General features: G+C 43.2%; 1 non-coding gene across 1 annotated transcript; it reads left to right on the plus strand.

The window, feature by feature from the left end:
• Positions 1-14,351: 14,351 nt before the first annotated feature.
• On the plus strand, positions 14,352-14,458 carry LOC138988362 (U6 spliceosomal RNA). The gene has a single exon (XR_011464664.1). It is a non-coding gene; the product is annotated as a U6 spliceosomal RNA (small nuclear RNA).
• Positions 14,459-16,613: the final 2,155 nt, after the last annotated feature.

The following is a 16,613-nucleotide window of genomic DNA, read 5'->3' on the forward strand; positions in this document are numbered from 1 at the left end:
GGCCTGTTCTCTGTGACATTCATTCACTCCACAAATATCGGTTGAGTTCTACTCTGAGCGAGGTGCCCCTCCAGGTTTGGGGGTCACCACAATGAGTAAGAGAAAAATCCCTGCCTCCATGCAGTGTATATTCTATTGTCATCTAGAACTTAGTTCTAGAAAGAACTAAACAGTGATGCCGTTCAGAGGTAGTAAGCTAGCCAGCAGCTAGTATGCTGCATTTGGCCTGAGATATGCTTTTGAACTGTGGTGTTGGAGAAGACTCTTGAGAGTCCCCTGGACTGCAAGGAGATCCAACCAATCCATTCTAAAGGAGAACACCCTGGGTGTTCTTTGGAAGGACTGATGCTAAAGCTGAAACTCCAATACTTTGGCCACCTCATGGGAAGAGTTGACTCATTGGAAAAGACTCTGATGCTGGGAAGGATTAGGGGCAGGAGGAGAAGGGGACGACAGAGGATGAGATGTCTGGATGGCATCACCAATTCGATGGATGTGGGTTTGGGTGAACTCTGGGAGTTGGTGATGGACAGGGAGGCCTGGCATGCTGCAATTCATGGGGTCGCAGAGTCAGACACGACTGAGCGACTGAACTGAACTGAACTGATATTTTGTTCAGCTCCCCAAGATGGGTTTTTGGAGGTTTTTATGATTCAAAAATTTTGAGCCAACCTCAAAAATTCTGAAATTTTATTCTTTTAACTTAGTATTATTTTTTTTTCTTTGAAATCTTATTTATTTATTTGGCTGTGCTGGGTCTTAGTTGTGGCATGTGGGATCTAGTTCCCTGACCAGGGATGGAACCTAGGCCCCCTGCATTGGGTGCATGGAGTCTTAGCCACTGGACCCTCAGAGAAGTCCCCAAATTCTGAAATTTTCACTAAAGGCCTTAATTTTTTGAGCTGTGAGAGACGTAGCAACACAGGTCCTTGTGCTAAATAGCAACAATCAACTGAAGGTGAGTATTGGCCGCTGCTGCTTTTTCTTTTTTGGTTACTCAGCTGGCGGGATCTTAGCTTCCTCACCAGGAGTGGAACCTGTGCCCCCTGCAGTAGAAGCACAGAGTCCTAACCACTGGACAGTCAAGGAGTTCTGGGACCTTCTATTACACGGGCCTTTTTCACTGAAGACTTGCCTGACTGTGGCACTGGCCATTGGCCAGAGTTCCAGCTCAGGAAGGTGTTCCACTTCTGTGGGAACTACCCTGAGCCCCACTTTCTCATGTCTGCTTTGATTTTATTACTATTCAACAAATATTCACTGAGAACCAGATTCTGTGCTGGGCTCCAAGGACACAAAGATTAAGAAGGTACAGTGTTGGCTTTTCCTTGGGAGAGCTTCCTGGGGGAGGTGACACAGGGGAAGAAAAGAGAAGAGGTTGGATATATAGGCAGAGCCATGGATAGACTGCCAGAGCAGACTTTGGATTCTGTCTTAGCAGCTAGTAGTTCTTAAAATTTGGTGCACACCAGAATCACCTATGTGACTGCTGGGCCACATCTCCAGGCTTCCCCATCAGAAAATCTGGGGTGGAGACAAGAAACTGCATTGCCGAAAAGGTCCCAGTACTGCTGGTCTGGGAACCACACTTGAAGAACTAGTGTTTAGAGGATGAGGAGCTGTTGTGAGTTCTCTGGCCTCTCCTGCCAGTTGGCTGACTCTTGCTTTAATGCCTTGAAGACTATAAAACATCCTTGGCCTTTGGAGTTGCGTCTGTTCCTGCTGTTAGGCCGCCACCCTGTAATTCAGATTTAAGTGAGCCCAGTGCATGGAGCAGCCTTTCTCCTTAGAAACCACTGGTCCTGAGATTTGTGCTTCTGGCAAACCAAGGATGGAGAGGCCTGCTTGTTTTGGTTTTAGAGCAGAACACAGGCCAACTCTGAGTTGGGTCAGACAAAAGAAAAGGGTGGAGGGATGGAGGGAATAAAGAAGGAGGAAAGGAAGAAAGGAAAGAATGAAGGAAAGAGAAGGGAAAAGGAGGGGAGGAAGAGAAAGGGAGGGAAGAAGTCTATATGCAGAGAAAGAACATGTTAATTTCACTGTGATTCAAATCACAGAGATTTGAATCTCACCAAGTGTGAGGTGACGCAAACATTAGTAAACTTTTGGGGTCTTGGAGGGAATGGAAATGTCTGCAATTGAACCTGAGCGTGAGTCCGTCCTTGAGTTCTGTGCTTTAAGTGCCTCTTGCCTCTCGTGTGCCAGGCCCTGGACGGACGTATAAACTTTGGAGTTAGGCAGACGTGAGTGAATCTCAACAGGTGGGAAAGTAATGAACGTCTTGGTCTGGATTTCTCATCTCTAGCATGTAAATAATTAAAAATTCAGTCACTCAATGGGCTTCCCTGGTGGCTCAGTGACAAAGAATCTGCCTCCAGTGTGAGAGACCTGGGTTTGATCCCTAGGTCAGGAAGATCTCCTGGAGAAGGGCATGGCAACCCACTCCAGTATTCTTGCCTGGAGAATCCCGTGGACAGAGGAGCCTGGTGGGCTATAGTCCATGGGGTCGAAAAGAGTTGGACACGACTGAGCGACTAACACACAACAACTGAGGATGAAATGAGATAATGCATGAGGAGCTAGATTTGGGGTTTGGAACATAGAGGCTCCCCACACAGAATTAAGACAAAAACAACAGTGGAGTCCTACTGTGTGCCAAGCTGTAGATTTGGTATTGTACATGCCTCTGTTAAACTAGTCTGGATGACAACCTGCTGCTGTAGGCACTATAAGCGCAGGGACCAGGCCTCCACATAGAGCCTGACACATAGTAGGTGTCCATAAAGGCTTCCTGACCAACTGCTGTGGAAGGGTCCCAGTCTCTCAGCTGGCCAGAGGGAAGGGACGGGGGAGACCTCAGATTCCAGAGGAAAATAAATGTAAGAATGATTTATCCCCATAGGAGAGATGGGAGAAGAAACTGGTTATGATAAATTAAGTAGCAGTGAAACAAAAGAGGGTATCAGGGGACTTTAAGGAACTATTTATAAATAATAATAATAAGATTCAAGGTAAAAAAAGCTCAAGGTACTAAAGCCTTCTCATTAAATTGATAATTATACATCATACCTTCTACATGTTCAAAATGTGTGATAAGAAGGATTTGAGAACCAGAGAGGCCAAGGTTTGAGAGCCTAACTTTGCTTCTAGTTGTTACAGACCTTTAGCAAGAAATAAATGGAATAATAGCTTTTTTCCTGAGTCCCTGTTGTGTACTAGGCATTATAATAATACTTGATATTCGTTAATTTACTAAACAACTTATGAAATATGCAAAGTTCTATAAACTTTTAGGACCTATTAGTTATGACTCAAACAGAACATTCATATCTCTTAGAAGTACCAACAGTCATTACTGTGGTTGGATCTCCTGTGTGTCAGACATCATGCAAGGCACTTTACTGATAAACATTTACATTCATCAGTTCCATAGGTGTGAGTCTCTTACATCTGTGACTATAACTCTGTAGGACTTATTTGTTACTAGATACCAGCACAGTACCTGACTATAGCAAGCACTTAATAAATGGTGCCATTACTATTCTCTGCAAGGCTTCTAGATGAATTTTACACCTTATTGAACATCATCTTATTTGAATACTCAAAACCACCTTTGGAGTGAGTTGAGTAGATACTATCTTATTGAGAAATGGAGTGACACTGCTTCAAATCTGAAAACTCAGGGATGGAGGGCTCAGGTTCAGCACCAATTTCTTTAAAAAGCATTTACCTTAAGAATTTCTGGTTAAGAAAGGGAAATACAGTCTTGAAAAATATTTTAGTAGAAGGAAAGTCTCAAGCATCTAGTTTTTTTTTTTTTAATCTAATGGACACCATAGGTTTTTAGCTAGCGTTATTTCCTCCTTCCAGTTGGTGACTAGAAAACTGAGAGCCAAAGTTGCCTGAGCTCCAGTGAGTCTAGATCTGCATTTTATATTAAGTTGGGCCACATGAGATTGGGGAAAATTTTTGATCTACAAAAAATGGCAATTTCATTTGGTTCCACTTAATATATAGCACCTGCCTCTTTCCTACCTCAATCTTACTTCCCCATCTTTCTCTTTGCCTCTTGTTTCTCACTTATTTTTGAATCAATTTCTTTTGTGTCTTTGAAGATTTCCTAAAATCCTCTTTGGTGGTTTAGTTGCTAAGTCATGTCTGACTCTTGTGACCATGTGGACTGTAGGCTTCCAGGTTCCTCTGTCCATGGGATTCTCTAGGCAAGAATACTGGAGTGGGTTTCCATTTCCTTCTCCAAGGGATCTTCCCGACCCAGGAATCAAACCCAAGTATGCTGCACTGCAGGCAGATTTTTTTACCAACTGAGCTACAAGGGAAGTTCAGCTCAGTTCAGTCACTCAGTCGTGTCCAACTCTTTGGGACCCCATGAATCGCAGCACACCAGGCCTCCCTGTCCATCACCAACTCCTGGAGTTCACTCAGACTCGTCCATCAAATCGGTGATGCCATCCTGCCATCTCATCCTCTGTCGTCCCCTTCTCCTCCTGCCCCCAATCCCTCCCAGCATCAGAGTCTTTTCCAATGAGTCAACTCTTCCCATGAGGTGGCCAAAGTACTGGAGTTTCAGCTTTAGCATCATTCCTTCCAAAGAACACCCAGGGCTGATCTCCTTTAGAATGGACTGGTTGGATCTCCTTGCAGTCCAAGGGACTCTCAAGAGTCTTCTCCAACACCACAGTTCAAAAGCATCAATTCTTCGGCGCTCAGCTTTCTTCACAGTTCATCACTCACATCCATACATTACCACTGGAAAAAACATAGTCTTGACTAGATGGACCTTTGTTGGCAAAGTAATGTCTCTGCTTTTCAATATGCTATCTAGGTTGGTCAAAACTTTCCTTCCAAGGAGTAAGTGTCTTTTAATTTCATGGCTGCAATCACCATCTGCAGTGATTTTGGAGCCCCCAAAAATAAAGTCTGACACTATTTTCACTGTTTCTCCATCTATTTCCCATGAAGTGGTGGGACCGGATGCCATGATCTTAGTTTTCTGAATGTTGAGCTTTAAGCCAACTTTTTCACTCTCCTCTTTCACTTTCATTAAGAGGCTTTTTAGTTCCTCTTCAGAGAAGGCAATGACACCCCACTCCAGTCCTCTTGCCTGGAAAATCCCATGGACGGAGGAGCCTGGTGGGCTGCAGTCCATGGGGTCATGAAGAGTCGGACACGACTGAGCGACTTCCCTTTCCCTTTCCCTTAGTTCCTCTTCACTTTCTGCTATAAGGGTGGTGTCCTCTGCATATCTGAGGTTATTGATATTTCCCCCAGCAATCTTGATTCCAGCTTGTGCTTCTTCCAGCCCAGCATTTCTCATGATGTACTCTGCATATAAGTTAAATTAGCAGGGTGACAATATACAGCCTTGACGTACTCCTTTTCCTATTTGGAACCAGTCTGTTGTGGCAGTATGGAAATAGAAAAAAAAAAAAAAAAAAAACTCACACATTTCCAGATATAGCCACTGTGAACCTTTCTGTGCATTGCTTTCCAGAATTTTTCTCTGCATATTTATACACATATTTAAACAAAGTTGAAAACAGCCTATAGTTATGTCAGTCTGTCTTCCATTTCTTTAACCTTTTCCCATTTAAACCTGATCCTTTGAAGTCTAGTGCTGTCTCACAACTATGCAGCATATTCTTTGACATTTCCTGAATTCTGGCTGCATTGAAGAGTGGGCCTGGCTGAACAGTCTAAAATTATCAACGCTGCCACAGGCCCTGAAGAAGCTCCTAATGGATGCAAAAGGTTCTAAGCGGTTTTGTTCAGGTGATATTTTTGGAGCCACTTTTTCGGGCTTTTATGGTACAATCTACGTTATGCCTTTGTATTGCAGGGGCTGTGGGCAGGACAGCACCAAGCTGCTTGCCCACTGCCCTTCAGACCTGAGTAGACAAGTTCTCTGGGCCCAGTTCTCACAGATGAGACCCAAACAGGAATATGTGCCATTCCCTTCTTCTCTTGTTTCAGTCACTGGCAGTTTCCCACTGCTGAGGAATTGGGGATGAACTGGGCAAGGCCAGGGGTTGGTTCTCCTGTCTGTCTGAGTGCCTTGGTTTTCTCAGGCCTGGTGACTTGGAGGGCAGGGCATTGAGCTGAGGATGAGAAATGAAAGAGTCTGGCTCCCGGGTGCCCATCTCTCAGGACACAGCCATCTCCCAGGCAAGAGAGCCATTGTCTCCTCTTGAGAGCTTCTCTCACCACCTTAAAGAATGCCAGCCCCACCAAGTGGATTAGGAGACCAGCAGGAAGAAGCACTCAGCCCTAATACACAGCTGGTGGAAAGGGTCAGGGTCTGAACATCTGAGGATAGATTCTGGCATCGCATGAACACTGAATTGGCGGTCCACAGACCTGCTTTGGGGCTTTCTCCGTGTTCCAGTGGTAAAGAATCCACCTGCAATGCAGGAGACATACCTGCAATGCAGGGATCAGACACGGGTTTGATCCCTGGATTGGGAAGATCCCCTGGAGGAGGAAATGGCCACCCAATCCAGTATTCTTGCCTGGAGAATCCCATGGACAAGAGGAGCCTGGTGGGCTACGGGGGTCTCAAAGAGTCAGACACCAGTGAGCACGCATACAGACCTGCTTTGTTTGGCCTTTTTTTTTTTTTTTTTTTCCTAGTGGTAAATTTCACATGAAAAACTGACTTCTTCAGAAAAGTCCAAATATCTGGCAGCATCCCATCCCTGTCTGTCCTGCAACATCTGGAGCTAAGCCAGGCCTGGGCATTGCCTGTTCAGATTAGCACAGAACACACCTGTCTTCTCTTGCCTGGGGCCTGCCCCTGAGGGAGTAATTCCTGCCTCAATCTGTGCTCAGGCACTTTATCTGTGTCCTTAACGGCTAAGGCTGATGAATTTAAAGATAAGATATCTAACTCCTGCCTTCTCCAAAGGCAGGAACATTGGGGTGGGAGGGGTTTGCTGGAAAGCAGGGGCATTTGGGGAATCAGCCTGCTGGATTTCCCCAGGTGGCACTAGTGATAAAGATCCCACCTGCCAATTCAGGAGACAAACGAGACATGGGTTCAATCCCTGGGTTAGGAAGAGCCTCTGGAGGAGGAAATGGCAGCCCATTCCAGTATTCTTGCCCATGGACAGAGAAGCCTGATGGCCTTTGGACCATAGGGTCGCAAAGAGATGGAAACAACTTAGCAGCAGTAGCAGCAAAGCTTTCAAGAAGGAACAGTGGGAGAGGACACTATGTATGGACAGAAAGTCTGAAAGCCTTCCTCTGTTGACTGGTAAAGTGTAAAACAGATAACAGGGTGGGTGAAAGCAGGATGCGTTTCAGGAGGAAGAGATAGGACAGGAGTGTCCTGACACAGGCCAGGCCTCCCCTTCACCTAATCCTGGGCTGGGTTGTTACATGCATGAGAGTAGGTGTCCCCAAAGAGCTAGAGTTTGTGTTATAATTTATTATGCATTTCAGCAGCTTTTCAGGTAAAACCAAGGACAAATAAGTGATATAAATATTCTAAATGGAATTCCCATCCTTGTCAATGCACAAGTACACATTTGGTAGAGGTTACTGGGGATGCGGAAGGACTACCCTGTTTCTCCCTACTGAACACAACAATACTTGTGTATGTGTATATACATTGTTGAAACAATCCAACTATCAGACATTTGTGTAAGTCTTTAGAGTTACAAAGCTCTTTTCTTGTGCTGTCTTACTAAATTTTCATCGTCTGTGAGATTGTTGTTTTTTAGTCACTAAGTCATTTCTGAGCGTTTGTGATCCCAGGGACTGCAGTGCATCAGGCTTCCCTGTCCTTTACCATCTCCCAGAGTTTCCTCAAACTCATGTCCATGGAGTTAGTCGGTGATGCCATCCAACCATTTCATCCTCCCAGTTGCCCTCTTCTTCTCCTGCTCTCAATCTTTCCCAGCATCAAGGTCTTTTATAATGAATTGGCTCTTCCTGCTTGACCACCTCCAATTTGCCTTGATTCATGGACCTAATATTCCAGGTTCCTATGCAATATTGTTCTTTACAGGACTTTACTTTCTCCACCAGATACATCCACAACTGAGTGTCATTTCTGCTCTGGCCCAGACTCTTCATTCTCTTTGGAGCTATTTCTCTACACTTCTCCAATAGCATATTGGACACCTTCTGACCTGGGGGATTCATCTTCCATATATTTTTGCATTTTCATACTGTTTATGGGGTTCTCAAGGAAAGAATACTGGAGTCGTTTGCCATTCCTTGCTCCAGGGAACCATGTTTTGCCAGAACTCTTCACTATGACCTGTCCATCTTGGGTGGTCTTGCACAGCATGGCTCATAGCTTCATTGAGTTATGCAAACCCCTTCCTCACACCAAGGCTGTGATCCACGAAGGGGATGAGTTAGGTAAAGCAGATCAAAACATTGCCCCCATATAACAAGTAAGAAAACCATGTCAGTCAGTGACAGAATAAATCATTATTCTTTTCAGATCCACTGTCCACCCTTCTTTCCAAGCTCTCTGCTCCATGAGACCTGTATGAACTCTATCAAAGGGCTCGCATTTTGCTGGCCTCTAGGTTGGGAATTCAGAAATGCTTGGTCAGTCGTGTCTGACTCTTAGTGACCCCATGGACCATAACCAACATGGACTGTAGCCCAACAGGTTCCTCTGTCCGTGAAATTGTCCAGGCAAGAATACCGGAATGGGTTGCCATTGCCTCCTCCAGAGGACTCTCCCAACCCAGGGATGGGAACCGTGCCTCTTGCATCCCCTGCATTGGCAGGCAGAGTCTTTACCTCTATGCCACCTGGGCTTTTAGCAATAAATGGATGGATAATGGATAAAATTTAAATTTTTACTTCTTTGGGAATTTCCTGGCAGTCCAGTAGTTAGGACAGGGTGCTTTCGCTGCCGAGGATCTGGGTTTGATCTCTGGTCAGGGAACTAAGATCCCACAGCTGTGTGACATGACCAATAAATAAATAAATAAATTTCTCTTTCTAATTTCAAAATAAGTATGTATAGATACACACACATATATATAAGAATAAATTGTTAAATCCTTAGATTATCCCTGTTAAGACTAGTATATACCTTCTAATCTTTTTCTCTCTGTATCTATTTTTCAGTGGTACCCCATTGGCTCAATGGTTGTCTGGATATAAGGATTTTGTTATGTATATATGAAACAGTAAACATTGTGTCTAGCCTATACTATAGCATTACGTATAATAGATGTCAATGTGGGAAAGATTGTGAGGTTTGAAGTTGTTATACACTCGTTTAAGTGATTTCCAATTGTTTGGCACCATAAGTATTACCTTTAGGAACATCTAAATACATAATGCTTTGGAGGGGAGAGTAGAAGCTGAAGCTGAAGCAGAGTAGGTGCTAAAGCAAAGTAGAAGACTTTTTATTTGGGGATGGGGGGTGGCGGGTTGTGGGATTTTAGTTTCCTTACCAGGGATTGAACCTAGACCCTTGGCAGTGAGAGCCCTGAGTCCTAACCACTAGACTGCCAGGGAGGTCCCAAGAAGATCATGGTTAAGCACTGCTCTCACACTGTCAGCAATGCCTCCTGAGAGAATACACACACCCTCTTCCCCCCCCCGCCCCGCCCCCCCCCCCCCCCCCCCGCCCCCCCCCCCCCCCCCCCCTCCCCCCCCCCCCCCCTGCCCCCCCCCCCCCCCCCCCCCCCTGCCGTAACTCCACCCACATTGGGTTCTAAACCTTCCATTTGGGGGGGAGGTGTGATTGCACATGATGAGATGCCTAAAGGGCTGTTAGGAGATCTTTCTGTGTGGGTGTGGTGCTCGGGAATCACTCATATCTCTTTCTCTGATGTCCTCAACCAGGCCTGTTGGACCCAGAGGCACCAGAGAGTAGAAGGGCGATGCAGCCCTCCCTGATGGCCTTCACACTGAAGTTCAGAGCTGTGAGTGCCTCTTGAACTTCCAATTATTATTAAAATCTTTTGATTTTAATTAATTAAGAATTAATTTAAAATAATGTGATAAAAAATTGTATGTTCTAAACTCTAAATCCCCTTGGTTAAGAAATGCTAAAGTCAATTAGAAAACAAACTTCTGGGTGCCAGGGGTAAGTTTGGGATGGTCATGTACACACTGCTATATTTTAAATGGATAATCAACAAGGACCCACTGTATAGCACAGGAAACTATGCTCCACGTTATATGGCAACCTGGATGAGGTGGGTGTTGTAGGGGAGAATGGATACATGTATATATGGCTCAGTCCCTTCACTGTTCACCTGAAACTGTCATAACATTGTTAATTAGCTAGAGTAGTAGTAGTAGAAGTAAAGTCACTGAGTTGTGTCTGACTCTTTGCAAGCCCATGAATTGTAGCCTACCAGGCTCCTCCTCTGTCCATGGGATTTTCCAGGCAAGAGCACTGGAGCGGGTTGCCATTTCCTTATCCAAGGGATCTTCCTGACCCAGGGATTGAACCTGGGTCTCCAGCACTGCAGACAGACACTTTACCGTTGGAGCCAGCAGGGAAGCCCCCATGGGGGCTATACCCTAATACAAAAAATTAGCTATACCCTAATACAAAATTAAAAGTTCAAAAAAAAGTCTTGAGTTGAAAGTGAAATATTTATGGTGCAATCGGGGCCTCAAACCCCAATCCCTCAGCCCAGGAAGAAGTCATCTCTTTGGAGGTCTATTATTGAAAAATACAAAACAAAAAAAGCCATACAACAATCTGTGAAGGAGATAAAAATAGGGTGACAATGGTGGGCCAGGAAAATGCACAGCGAAGGTCTCTGAGACCTGAATGATAAGGAGGCGTATCCTTGTGAACGCCCAAGCAAATGTTTCCCTCAGAGAACGGCAAGAGCAAAGGCCCTGGCGTGGGAATGAGTGACAGAAGGAGAAAGCAGACCAGATGGCAGGGAAGCCATCTTTTCTCCATGCTGGACCCCTGGCTACCACCCAGACTGTGTATCTGAGGCTCAGATACACACATATACACATATATACATATACACACATACATACTGGTCCACATTGAAGCCAGCTTGTTAGGCTTATTCCTATTATGGTATGTCCTTTTAAAATAGGAGTTTAGTGGCAATGGCCTCAAATATTTAGAATCTAGCCCAGTAAGTAAGGAAACATTTTCTGGTTATCCTGAGTAAATGTTTTTAAGTCTAGGTAGCACAAGATGCATATAAACAGATTCAGGCTTACTTACTCTTGCTTGACGCACAGTTTCAATGACTGTTAATTGAACAGATAAATGAATGAGATGGGCAATTTTCTTAATCCACAACTGGTTAGAAATAACAATATAATAATAATAATGAATGATGATGATAAAGCATATACAAATAGGGAAAATTTAAAGGTATGTTAGTAATCTGGACCTATTTAGGTTATTAAAAACAGCTCTGAAGTGCTTAAGGAACTTTGGGATTGTCTTTGGATTTTGTAAAATGATCATAAGTAATAAGCCATCAGGAGGTGGTTATATTCAGTTTACTCCCACTAAGAAAGTCTGTGTGTTCTATTTTTAAAATTTATCACATAATTGGTGTTGGAGGGGGTAATAGAGAGGATGTGACCGCTGGCTGACCCTGGAGCTAGACCCAGGCAACTGTAGGCTCCTCACTCCCTCCCCTGTTCTTGGAATGCACATTCTCCCAGCTGTTTCAAGGACACAGCCTTGGGAGAGTACGGTGTTGTTAAGACCATCTGGGTGATATGTGTGACTGAGCCCAGTTAAGCCTTCCATAGAAACTTTTAAAATTCTGGCAGGCAGGTGCACAAATCTACTTGTTTTGCAGCTGCCCAAGACAAGCCGTATATGTGAGTTTCCCGGCTTACTAACCCTGCCACCTTCCAATCTAAAGTGGTTGCCTCTTTCTAGGGTCTCTGCCTGCCTTCTATGTGTGGGGCCAATTAATGAACCAACAATTGATTAAGCATCCTAGACAGAGCAAGACATATAGAAGGACTAGCTCTGCTACTGATGGAACATTCATGTGACAAGGCTAGTAAGTGGCTCAAACTTACTGGCTTTAAAAGAATTCCAACTCAGTGAAATAAACCCAGAACCTATTTTCTTCCTTGAATTCCTACCTAATACTAATGAAGTTTAAAAAAATTTTTTTAATTGTGAGACATTCATAGGAAAAAAAATACATAGGATTAGTGTAACTCAAAGATTCATCACAAATCAATCACAACCAAGAAGGAGACTGCCACCACCTCAGAAATCTCCTCGTGTTTCCTCAGTCTTACTCCCTCCTTCCCACCAAAGTGACCTGCACAGACTTTTCCTTTTTTTTGGCCACAATGCATGGCTTGTGGGACCAGGAATGGAACCCAGGCCCTCTGAGTGGAAGCACGGAGTCCTAACACCGAACCGCCAGGAAGTCAGACTTCACTTTTCTTCAGTTACCACTTAAGCATACATTCCTGATCACTAAAATTTCATTTTGTCTGGCTTGGGACTTTTCTACAAGTATTAGAATCAAACAGTATGAAAGTTTGGTCTGGCTTCTTTAACTTAAATTATGTTTGTGAGATGAGACTTATCCATTTTGTTCCATGAGATAATAAATAAATTGTTCATTATCATTGATGCATACTATTTGACAAATTTTTACTACAAAAATGGCAATTGTATAGTAGTATTTCATTGTAGGAGTGTTTCACAGTTAACGTTCCATTCTATGAATCCAAATGGACATACAAGCCATCTTGTGGGCATTTTTGTGTATGTTTTTTGGTGAACATATGGGTGCATTTCTCTTGGGCGGTGGCGTGGGAGTGGACATGCATACACTGGGTTTAAATCTCACTGTGGTTTAAACTGCATTCCCCTCAACTGTGATAAATAAACCTTTTACTGTGTTTATTAACTACTTCCATTTGTGAAGCCCCTATTCTAGTCTCAACCATCTTTGTTTTTTTTGACTGTGCCCCATGACAGGTGGGATCCTAGTTCTCCAACCAGGGATTGACCGGGCCACCTGCAGTGGAAGCGTAGAGTCCTAACCATTGGCCTGCAAGGGAATAACCAAACATTTTTCAATTGGATTCTTTTTCCTTTATGTACAGACATTCTTTACAAATTCTGGAATAAGCTCCTAGTCAATTATACGTGCTCCAGATCTTTCCCTTGATTCTGGTTGTCCTTTTCTCCCTGTCAAAAGCATCTTTTTCTTTATGGTTAATGTATCTTGTATCCTATTGAAGAAGTCTTTCCTACCTTGAGTTCATGAATATTTGTCTATTTTGTCTTCTAGAAGTCCTATTGTTTTGCCCTTTGCCTCTAGATAAATTCTCAGGGCGGGGAGGGAATAGGTAGAGAGTAAAGTTTCATTTGTTTCCATCTGGATACCGTTTATTGCAGATTTTCTGTACCTACTGTCTGCAGTGATATTGTTGTAAAGCGAGTATCCATATGTGTTTCTGGGTTGTCCATTTCATTTCATCCTCCTCATCATACAAGTCCTCTGGGCAACAATTATCCCCATAAGGAAAAGAAGGTAAGAAAGTAGCAGAAAACTTTGCTGATTGTGTGGTTGAAATTGGTAACTGGGTTAAGATCTTAATTCTGCCACCTACTAGTCTTGTAACATTGGGGGACATTGTTTGACTTCTCTGGGGCCCCATTTCCCAATCTTTATATTTAGCTCATTTTGTTACAAGGATTAATACATGTTTACAACAGTACTTGTACACAGTAAGCACTCAATAAAGGACCTTAAAAGTCTTCATTACAAGAAAAACATTTTTGTAACTATGTATGGGGACAGGTGTTAACTAGACATACTGTAGTGATCCTTTTAACTGTATATGCAAATAGTGAACAGTTATGTTGTACACCTGAAACATATAGTATTATATGTCAACGATACCTCAATTTAAAAAGTAAAAATGCTACTGATACAAAACAATTGTGTAAAAGTCATGCCTTTGAGGGAAGGTGAGTTTAGAATTATTGGGAAGAGGTATAAAGGAATTTCTTAGGGTGATAGAAATATTCTGTATCATGATAAACAGTTTGAGTTTCACAAGCTTACATATTTGTCAAAATGTGTCAAAAGATACATTTACAATTTGCATTCACTTTTGTAAATATTACTTAGAAAATAAACCAGAAGGAAATATTGAACTCTGGTTACTAATATGCATGCTGAAGAATTTATAGCTGAAGTGAACTGACTTTTAAAAATTAAGCAAAATAGTGGATTAACAAGAAAACTGGTAGGATAGATACATAATAAAAGCAAGTAGTATAGTAAAATGTTTATTACAAAATCTAGGTAGAATGTATACACATATGTAGTGTAAAAATATTTCCACTTTTCTGCATGTTTAAAAATGTTTATAGGGTGCTTGTTTCGGCAGCACACATACTAAAACTGGAACGATACAGAGAAGATTAACATGGTCCCTGTGCAAGGATGACATGCAAATTCATGAAGCATTTAAAAAATGTTTATAGGGAATTCTCTGGTGGTCCAAGGACTCCAAGCTGAAGGGGGCATGGGTTTGACCCCTGGTTTACTGAGTGTGCACACGCGCACACACACGAAGAACTAAGAGCCTGCACAGCCAAAAACAAACAAAAAAATAATAAAAACAAAAATGTTTATAGTAAAAGTATAGACAAATGGAAAACATGTATATATAATGTAAAATACCCTACACACGTAAAATATTATAAATAAATATAAAATACTTGGCCATGGCCAAAAAAAAAAAAGCAGTCATGATCTCTAATCTGCCATTTAAAAACTCATTCCATGCCCTAGCCTGATGTATAAAATAAAATTTATTCCACTTAATACCAATATGTATACATTTTTACAGTAAAAATATCAATGAGTTTGATCACAGGGTACTGCCCAAGTCCCATTGGAGTATCTGCATCTTACTTTCTAAAAATATAAATTTTTATATTCTGAACTACATCTGGCCCCAGGGACTCAATAAGGAATGTGGACATGTATTAGCACAGAGATTGTAACTTTGGACAAGATACTGTGTGGCCTCTAGGTGGGCCCATCTAAATCAGTCAGTTCTACCTTGTAGGACAACAGTATGCCGATCAAGTTTGCTGAAGGAAAGCAGTTTACAAGTTTATGGGTAAGCACAGGCTGTGCTTTATAGTGCTGAGTTATGATAGCCTTCTGTATTAGGATTGGAATGAAGATAGGAAAGTATGTTCCCCTAAAGGGACAAATTATAGACTTTATATGCCCACACCCTATCCACCCTTTTGCTAGTGGTGAAGAACTCACCTGCCAATGCAGGGGACATAAGAGATTCAGGTTCGATCCCTGGATCAGGAAGATACCCTGGAGGAGGGCATGGTGCCTGGAGAATCCCCAAGGACAGAAGAGCCTGGCGGGCTACAGTTCACAGGGTTCCAAAGAGTTGGATATGACTAAAGTGACTTAGCACACACAAAGTAATATAAAACCCTACAATCCAAAACCAGAATCAAACAGATATCATCTCTGACCTGTAAATGGAATCCATTAAAAAAAAAAACCTCCTGACTGAACCGGTATTTTGCCTTTTTCATTGGACCATAAAAGGGAGACCTGAGACCTTCTCCAGGTTTTCTGAAATTTCCATTTGTCAGATCCTTGTTGGGAGTGATAGGAAGGCATTGTGGATAGAGTTAGATCCATATCCCGTACAGAGTCCATACCTACTGGGGGAGACTCAGCAGGACCAATGAGCAACTAAGGCCTGCCCTGGGAGTCCCTGAGATGACTCTGCCTCCTGCCCAGGGCCAGAGATAGAGCTGAGCTCAGTGAACACATGCCAGCAGATCCCTATCACTGGTGGACTCTGCTGTAGAAGTCGCTCCCAGGAGAGGTGCTGCTTGCTCACTGTCTCCAAGGGCTGGATTTTAAGACCAGCACCCACTGGCAAAATCGTTCGCTCTCCAATTATAAGAACAGGCCCACTAGATTTGATTTCTAGTGCCCACTCTCAAGCAACATGTGTCAGCCCTTGGACTAAAATGACCAGCATTTGAGACTGTGGAGTAATGACCTCAGACTTCCAAGGTTCCAGATGAGTCCAATCAAAGCTTCCCACTCATCTCCCAACACCAGAGGCTTCCAGTGAAGCTCTCATGGTTAACATGCACTCCTCATGTGCCAGGTACTGTTCTATGTGTTATATATATTTTAGCTCACTTTAACAGAGACCATTATTCCCATTTTACACACAGCAGACAAAGGCAGGGAAAAAGCAAGGGGCAAAACAAGACACTGGTGTCAGGCAGTTGGACGCAGGAGTTAGTATAAGTGACCAACTAACTTTTCAGCCCCAGAGAGCCTGGCTCTGGTTTCCTGGAAGCAGTACTCCTGAGTTTTTCCCCCTTATGGCCAGAAAAGGAAACCACCCTAGTTTCAGTGGGGCACTTCCACTATTTGCTGGCAGCTGAGCAACAAATTAACTTGTTAAGCCTTTTCCTCGGCTGTAAAACCAGGGCCATTTGACAGAGGGAAAGGGCCTGGGTATTGGAATAAAACCCAAGTTTGATCCCAGCTCAGCAACTCTAAGGAATCCTATGTCCGCTAACCTCTCTAACCTCCACTGGAAAGGGAGCCTGCTCTTTCCCCAAGAAAGTG

This window comes from Bos mutus, chromosome 6 (genome assembly GCF_027580195.1).
Source record: "Bos mutus isolate GX-2022 chromosome 6, NWIPB_WYAK_1.1, whole genome shotgun sequence".
Classification (NCBI taxonomy): domain Eukaryota; kingdom Metazoa; phylum Chordata; class Mammalia; order Artiodactyla; family Bovidae; genus Bos; species Bos mutus.